Source organism: Pleurodeles waltl, chromosome 4_1 (assembly GCF_031143425.1).
Source record: "Pleurodeles waltl isolate 20211129_DDA chromosome 4_1, aPleWal1.hap1.20221129, whole genome shotgun sequence".
Lineage (NCBI taxonomy): Eukaryota > Metazoa > Chordata > Amphibia > Caudata > Salamandridae > Pleurodeles > Pleurodeles waltl.
The window spans coordinates 835166799-835174935 of NC_090442.1; positions in this window are offsets into that span (position 1 = coordinate 835166799).

The window sequence follows — 8137 nt, forward strand, 5'->3', positions numbered from 1 at the left end:
AGGTGAGAGGGACTATGCAACATCATCTGCATGGGGGGTCTACCTTGCAGCGTGGGGTACTGAGTCTGAAGAAGTACAGTGCTTGCAACACAAAAGGATGATTGACAGAGTCCTGAAACTTTTCAACCACTCACCCACCGGCTCACAGATCTGGGTTTAATCTGTCGTTTGTTTGCTCACCATGCCACCCCAGTTTGGACCCAGCCATATGCAAATCTGTCTTGACAATGTTCCCCATGGGAACAGTCCAGCCTGAACTGCCAGGCCAGGTCCTCCCTGGACCAGAAACAAGCATCCTGGGGCCGGTTTCAGGGTATCACCCTTCATCGCCCAGGCTAGCTTGAATCCAGTGGCACAGTGAGCAAGGGACCCGCGTCTAGGCATACCCTTCCCACATAGGGCAACTTTAGCAACACAAAAGGATGATGGATGGCGTGCTGACACTTTTCAACCACTCACCCCCAGTCACAGATTTGAGTTTAATCCATTGTTTTTCTGCTCACCATACCACCAGAGTTTGGACCCAGCCATACGCAAATCAGTCTTGACCCTGTTTCCCATGGGAACTGTGAAATAAATTTACGAGTCACTTCTTGTAAGAGGCTGGATTTCTACAAGAGAGAATACAAGGATTCGGATTATGCTTCAAGATAGCATTTTATTCGCTGCAGCGGGTCACCTCTAAAAAGTATTTAAAAAACTCTTTGGCCAAAGCAACTGACCTTTCCCTTAGCCTTTGATGTCTTTTATTCCAAAAAACAAAAAAAAAACACTTTACCACACTAGACATGCGTCACAATTTCCAGACACCTTGAAGCAAACATTTCCTGTAGCACCTTTAAACCACGAGAACAGGATGTTCAAAAACAGAGATAACATTTCTAGAACATGTGGTGATTAGCCCATCTACAAATTTTGAAAACAACTCTAAGAAACCAGCACATTTGCAAGGAAAGAAAAATTGTGCAGGGCTGAGACATAATATTTTGCTCTTAGCACAGAACAAATGGAACTGAAATATTAGACAAAATAGAGCCCTCACGCCAAGTTAAGAAATCAATTTTTCACAGAATAGTCGAGCCCAAACTGCCAGACTAGAAACAAGCATCCCTGGACCGGTTCCAAGGTATCACCCTTCATCAGCCAGGCTACCTTGAATCCAGTTGCACAGTGAGCAAGGGAACCCATGTCTGGCCATACCCTTCCCACTTAGGGCAACTTTAGCAAAACAAAAGGTCTCCACTCTTTGAGCTTCATATCGGCCTATTGCATTGATGAATACTGATGCTCAGATCGACATCAAAATGTTAGCAAACCAACTGGAGTCCCTGCTGGCTGGGCTAATAGACTCCAATCAACTTGGGTTCATGAAAGAGAGACAGGGTGCCAAAAACATCAGACATTTAGCCCACCTGATTGAGAAAGGTCAGGTTCATGGTATTCCAGCTTGCCTTCTATCCCTTGACGCAGAGAAGACATTTGACTGGGTCAGTTGGGCTTTCCTGTGCGTGGTCCTCCACCAGATCGGTCTGTGCCCTATCTGATTAGTAAGATCATGGCCCTTTATGCTTCTCCCATGGCTACCATTCGAGTAAAAAGTCAGGCCACCTAATCTTTCACTCTCCACATGCGCACCTGGCAGGGATGTCCATTGTCCCCCTGTTTTTCACCCCTGTGGTGGAACCGTTGGCCATCCGCCTACAGCAAGACTGGGCCATTTCCGGCATCACCTTTGGAGTAGGGGCCACTGGCATAATGCCATGATGCTGATTGCTGATGATCTATTGCTGGCACTGATGGAGCCAGAATCCTCTCTCTCTGTAGTGGTCTTGCGCCTGACATGCCTAGCTCCCTTCCAGTGGGCGGCTCACTCCATACAATACTTCAGCCTTACCATTACCTCTTCTCTGCAGACCTAGTCCCAATCTAACTGACAGCCACTTCGCAGGGCCATCTTAGAGGACCTTTGGCGTTGGAAGCCTCTCCATATCTCCCAAACTCGGTCACATAAACATAATAAAAATGAAAGTTATATCTCTTCCAGTCGAACCCACTCCTGCCAATGATATTAAAATTATGCACAGGGATCTCTGATCCTTTATCTAGATAGGAAAGCAACCCCACATTTCAAAGCATTTACTGAAGCCGCCCAGGAACCACTGGGACCTCTTTTGCCCTAACCTTCTAGAATACTACTGGGCCGCTCAATTGCGTTACATTTCTGATGGGGAGGAAGAGGGTCAGGGAAAGTGCTAAGCACTGGCTGCACATAGACCGGGTATTAGGCTATAGACCGCTGTGGGGCCTGGCCTGGCTCCCACTGCACCATCGCCCCCACAGTGCTTACCTGGGGAGTCCGACCTGCACAGTTCTTGAAATATGGAACAGGCCGGTGACATGGAAAGGCCTCACCTCCTTTCCCTCTACAAACTCTCCAATAGCCCACAACCTTGACTTTACACTAGCTCTCTCCCCAGGTTCTTTCCCTCTTTCATGGATCAACCATCAGGCCCTTCAAGCAGCATAAACTTCAATTCAGCATTCCTGATAAACTTCATCATCAGTACTTCCAGCTCTGCCACTGGGCCTTATTCCCCCAACACAGCACTCAGTCTCTCACCCTATTCAAAAGCATTGGTGTGAGGCTTCAAGGGCTCCAGGGGTCTCATCTCCAAAAAGTATAATGTCCTACAGCTGTCCTGTTCACCTCGCCGTCATCTTTATCAAACTAAATGGGAGCAGGATAGTACCCTGGGCATCTTGCGAGAGCTTGTGGTGCAAGATTTCCAAGACCCATCGAAGTATCTTCCAGCAAGAGTGGGGTACAAACTAATGTAACAATTGTACTTCACCCTTACCCGCTTACGTAACATGTTCCTGCAGCAGATGCTACTTGTTGGAGGTGTGGAGCGCAGGTAGGTGACTTCCAGCACACATGGTGGTTGTGCCTTTCTATCACTATTTATTGGAAGGAAATCCTGGGACATATTAGGGGCACATTGGGGTTTCCCATACCGGCAGATTGCTGCACAATCATCCTAGGGGTACGTCCATGTTACACTTGAGGCAGGGTCCCATGCGGACTGGTATCTTGTCTGCCATATGACTGGAACTGCAAAGTAACTTAAAGCCCTTGCCTGGAAGATAACAGCTGCTCTCTCTGTGGCCACCTGGTTCACCAGGCTTTGACACATTCTCGCTATGGAGCAAATGTAACACAAGGTAAAGTTCTCTGAAAATAAATTTGATCGCTTCTGATTGATTATATCTCCTGAATGTAATACCTCTTCTACTAGTCACCGAGACTTCTAGCCCTTCACTTGTTCGACTAATACTCCCAAGGCTGGCTTTAGCGCTGGTGTTGCCTTGTGCGATGGTCTTTTTTGGCACACACACCCCCCAACCCATGACCACCGCCTCGGATTCTCTCACTACCAGCCGGCAAATGTGTGTCTCGTCTCTCCATAGCCTTCTTTCACATACTTCATTTGTTTTAAAGTGCTTGTAAAGGCTGGCTTTCCTAATCCACTCAGCTATCCACCTAAAATATAGTTCTGTTCTTTGCAGCAGGCATATTAACCCTCTGCATATGAAGCTTCTACGCTACTTTATGGCAAGTCAAAGCGGCCACTGAACAAAACTCCCATCTCTCTCCCTAGCAGGATCATTAATCAAAAGAGGTATCTTGATATTTTAATTCCTTCCTGAAGGCTGGACCACAAAAAACTTCAAGAGGTGCTTTCAAATCGCAAGCTTCTAAGTTATTGGTAAATACAGCGCCCCACTGAGGTCAGCACCCAGTGCGGTCGCACAGCTCGGACTGCCCTAAAGCCGGCCCTGAATAGTCCCACGTGGCATTTAAGTGAGGCCCCGGCGTGAAGGGACATCAGAAGGGAGACGATACTCTGTCAGGACCGGAGGCTCCGATTATGGTTCTCTTTCCATGCTTTAATTTTTTAGCTGCCAACATAAAAACAAAACAAAACAAAGACATCACTTCCTGTGACCGAGACCACATGACCACCATAGAGTCCAGCCCTACATAAACCCCTTCAGTCAAACACGCCTCCTCTTTCTTTGCTGCCTGGCAGCCAGTTAAGTGCCATTGTTTATTCAGACTTGTTCATGAACCCGGAGCGTGCGCAGTGGTACGAGTGCATTTAAATATACGGCCCATGTGCACTGCATTAGTGTTGCTAATTGCTTGATTGTGCGCTTCAGTTTGGGATAGTTTAGCCTCCTAGCGAGGTTTTTTTTTTTTTTAAACCCTGCCATTTCTATAAGTGGAGTGGGAGTTAGGAGAGCGGGACAGCGCCTTATGCTTGCTTAACGTGCTGTCCTTTTCCTATTTTAGGTGTTTCTTATTTCGCGCGCATGCGTGACTCGGCTGACTCCATTCAGCCTTGTTCCCTGAGGGCTCAGAACACGTGTGAGACGCGTGTTTCCCGTCTCTAAAAGGATTTCACCAGCTCTCCTTTCTATGACCACTAGTTTATGCTGTTGGGCTGTAATAAATTATAACTAGGCTTTGCCTTTTTGAACTACCACTTTGGTGGTGGATAGTTCCTGTTTGTCATATAATTTTGAGCAGGCCTCCCTCCACACTTTACTTCTGGCTTGGGGTTTTCCCTGAGCACTGAGCCAGCTTTAAAGACTATCAGCATTGCTCGCCAGTTTCATTGGAAGTAATTATTGGCAGATTGTCTGCCCTTAAAATTCTCACTTCTGTGACCTGGTATTGTTCATTATGGCTGACTACAAAGGAGACTATGGGGAAGATACCTTTTATGATGATGCTGATTGGTCCTTTGAGCAAGACTTTGTCTATTCCCTTGATGCTGGTGTTAGACACTCTGTTAATGTGGCCTTCGCCCAGGCTATACAGCCAATTAAGTATCACTTATTGGGTTTTGCAGAACAGCAGAGTTGGATGCCCCATTCTCGCAGCCAAGAAGAGCTACACTTTTCACAAGATCCAGGTTCAGCCTCCAAAGCAAATAAACCGTCATCAAGCTGACTTTTACCAACTTTTGCAAGTTTTGTCTTCGGATCACGATTATTCTTTGTCACAATCTCTGCATCCAAGGGATGTGAGTAAGGAGGATTCTGATTCCTCGTCTTCTTCACAGGCTCTGGAATTGGACCCTGATTCTCCCCCACATAAACATAAGGCCAAATCACGACATGCAGAAGTGCCTTCTCAGCCCCTGAAAGTTTGAACTTTCAAACCGGAAGATATCATCCATCCTATATCTTCCTCCTGGACTCCGCCTTCCGAGGTGGCCGAATATGTTCAGGCACACATTCGCCACAGTTTCGATAAGGACGTCTGATCTCACCTGAGGTCAGAATGTCTGTAGGAGGCTGGACTGGCTTGTAGTGAGTACCAAGGGGTACTAACACCTTGCACCAGGCCCAGGTATCCCTTATTAGTGTAGAGGGGTGTCTAGCAGCTTACAGTACCACTAGTGTCATATGCACAATATCATAAGAAAACACAATACACAGATATACTAAAAATAAAGGTACTTTATTTTTATGACAATATGCCAAAGTATCTCAGTGAGTACCCTCAGTATGAGGATAGCAAATATACACAAGATATATGTACACAATACCAAAATATGCAGTAATAGCAATAGAAAACAGTGCAAACAATGTATAGTCACAATAGAATGCAATGGGGGCACATAGGGATAGGGGCAACACAAACCATATACTCTAGAAGTGGAATGCGAACCACGAATGGACCCCAAACCTAGGTGACCTTGTAGAGGGTCGCTGGGACTGTAAGAAAACAGTGAGGGTTAGAAAAATAGCCCACCCCAAGACCCTGAAAAGTGGGTGCAAAGTGCACCTAAGTTTCCCAAAGAGCACAGAAGTCGTGATAGGGGAATTCTGCAAGAAACAGCAACACCAGCAATGCAACAACAATGGATTTCCTGACGAGGGTACCTGTGGAACAAGGGGACCAAGTCCAAGAGTCACAATCAAGTCGGGAGTGGGCAGATGCCCAGGAAATGCCAGCTGTGGGTGCAAAGAAGCTGCCACCGGATGGTAGAAGCTGTGGATTCTGCAAGAACGACAAGGGCTAGAAACTTCCCCTTTGGAGGATGGATGTCCCACGTTGTGAAGAGTCGTGCAAAAGTGTTTCCTTGCAGAAAGACCGCAAACAATCCTTGCTAGCTGCAAGGGTCGCGGTTGGGGATTTTGGATGTCGCCAATTGCGTGAGGAGACAGAGGGGGCGTCCAGCAAGACAAGGAGCCCACTCGGAAGCAAGCAGCACCCGCAGAAGTGCCGGAACAGGCACTACGAAGTGGAGTGAACCGGAGCTCACCCGAAGTCACGAAAGAGGGTCCCACGACACCGGAGGACAACTCAGGAGGTCGTGCACTGCAGGTTAGAGTGCCGGGGACCCAGGCTTGGCTGTGCACAAAGGAAATCCTGGAAGAGTGCACAGGAGCCGGAGTAGCTGCAAAACACGCGGTTCCCAACAATGCAGTCTAGCGTGGGGAGGCAAGGACTTAACTCCACCAAACTTGGACTGAAGAGTCACTGGACTGTGGGAGTCACTTGGACAGAGTTGCTGAGTTCAAGGGACCTCGCTCGTCGTGCTGAGAGGAGACCCAGAGGACCGGTGAAGCAGTTCTTTGGTGCCTGCGGTTGTAGGGGGAAGATTCCGTCGACCCACAGGAGATTTCTTCGGAGCTTCTAGTGCAGAGAGGAGGCAGACTACCCCCACAGCATGCACCACCAGGAAAACAGTCGAGAAGGCGGCAGGATCAGCGTTACAAGGTCGCAGTAGTCGTCTTTGCTACTTTGTTGCAGTTTTGCAGGCTTCCAGCGTGGTCAGCAGTCGATTCCTTGGCAGAAGGTAAAGAGAGAGATGCAGAGGAACTCTGATGAGCTCTTGCATTCGTTATGTAAAGAATTCCCCAAAGCAGAGGCCCTAAATAGCCAGAAAAGGAGGTTTGGCTACCTAGGTGAGAGGATAGGCTAGCAACACAGGTAAGAGCCTATCAGAAGGAGTCTCTGACGTCACCTGCTGGCCCTGGCCACTCAGAGCAGTCCAGTGTGCCAGCAGCACCTCTGTTTCCAAGATGGCAGCGGTCTGGAGCACACTGGAGGAGCTCTGGGCACCTCCCAGGGGAGGTGCAGGTCAGGGGAGTGGTCACTCCCCTTCCCTTTGTCCAGTTTCGCGCCAGAGCAGGGCTGGGGGATCCGTGAACCGGTGTAGACTGGCTTATGCAGAAATGGGCTCCATCTGTGCCCATGAAAGCATTTCCAGAGGCTGGGGGAGGCTACTCCTCCCCTGCCTTAACACCTTTTTCCAAAGGGAGAGGGTGTAACACCCTCTCTCTGAGGAAGTCCTTTGTTCTGCCTTCCTGGGCCAAGCCTGGCTGGACCCCAGGAGGGCAGAAACCTGTCTGAGGGGTTGGCAGCAGCAGCAGCTGCAGTGAAACCCATGAAAAGGCAGTTTGGCAGTACCCGGGTCTGTGCTAGAGACCCGGGGAATCATGGGATTGTCTCCCCAATACCAGGATGGCATTGGGGGGGCAATTCCATGATCTTAGACATGTTACATGGCCATGTTCGGAGTTACCATTGTGAAGCTACACATAGGTAGTGACCTATGTGTAGTGCACATGTGTAATGGTGTCCCCGCACTCACAAAGTCTGGGGAATTTGCCCTGAACAATGTGGGGGCACCTTGGCTAGTGCCAGGGTGCCCACACACTAAGTAACTTAGCACCCAACCTTTACCAGGTAAAGGTTAGACATATAGGTGACTTATAAGTTACTTAAGTGCAGTGATAAATGGCTGTGAAATAACGTGCACGTTATTTCACTCAGGCTGCAGTGGCAGGCCTGTGTAAGAATTGTCAGAGCTCCCTATGGGTGGCAAAAGAAATGCTGCAGCCCATAGGGATCTCCTGGAACCCCAATACCCTGGGTACCTCAGTACCATATACTAGGGAATTATAAGGGTGTTCCAGTATGCCAATGTAAATTGGTAAAATTGGTCACTAGCCTGTTAGTGACAATTTGGAAAGAAATGAGCGAGCATAACCACTGAGGTTCTGGATAGCAGAGCCTCAGTGAGACAGTTAGTCATAACACAGGTAACACATACAG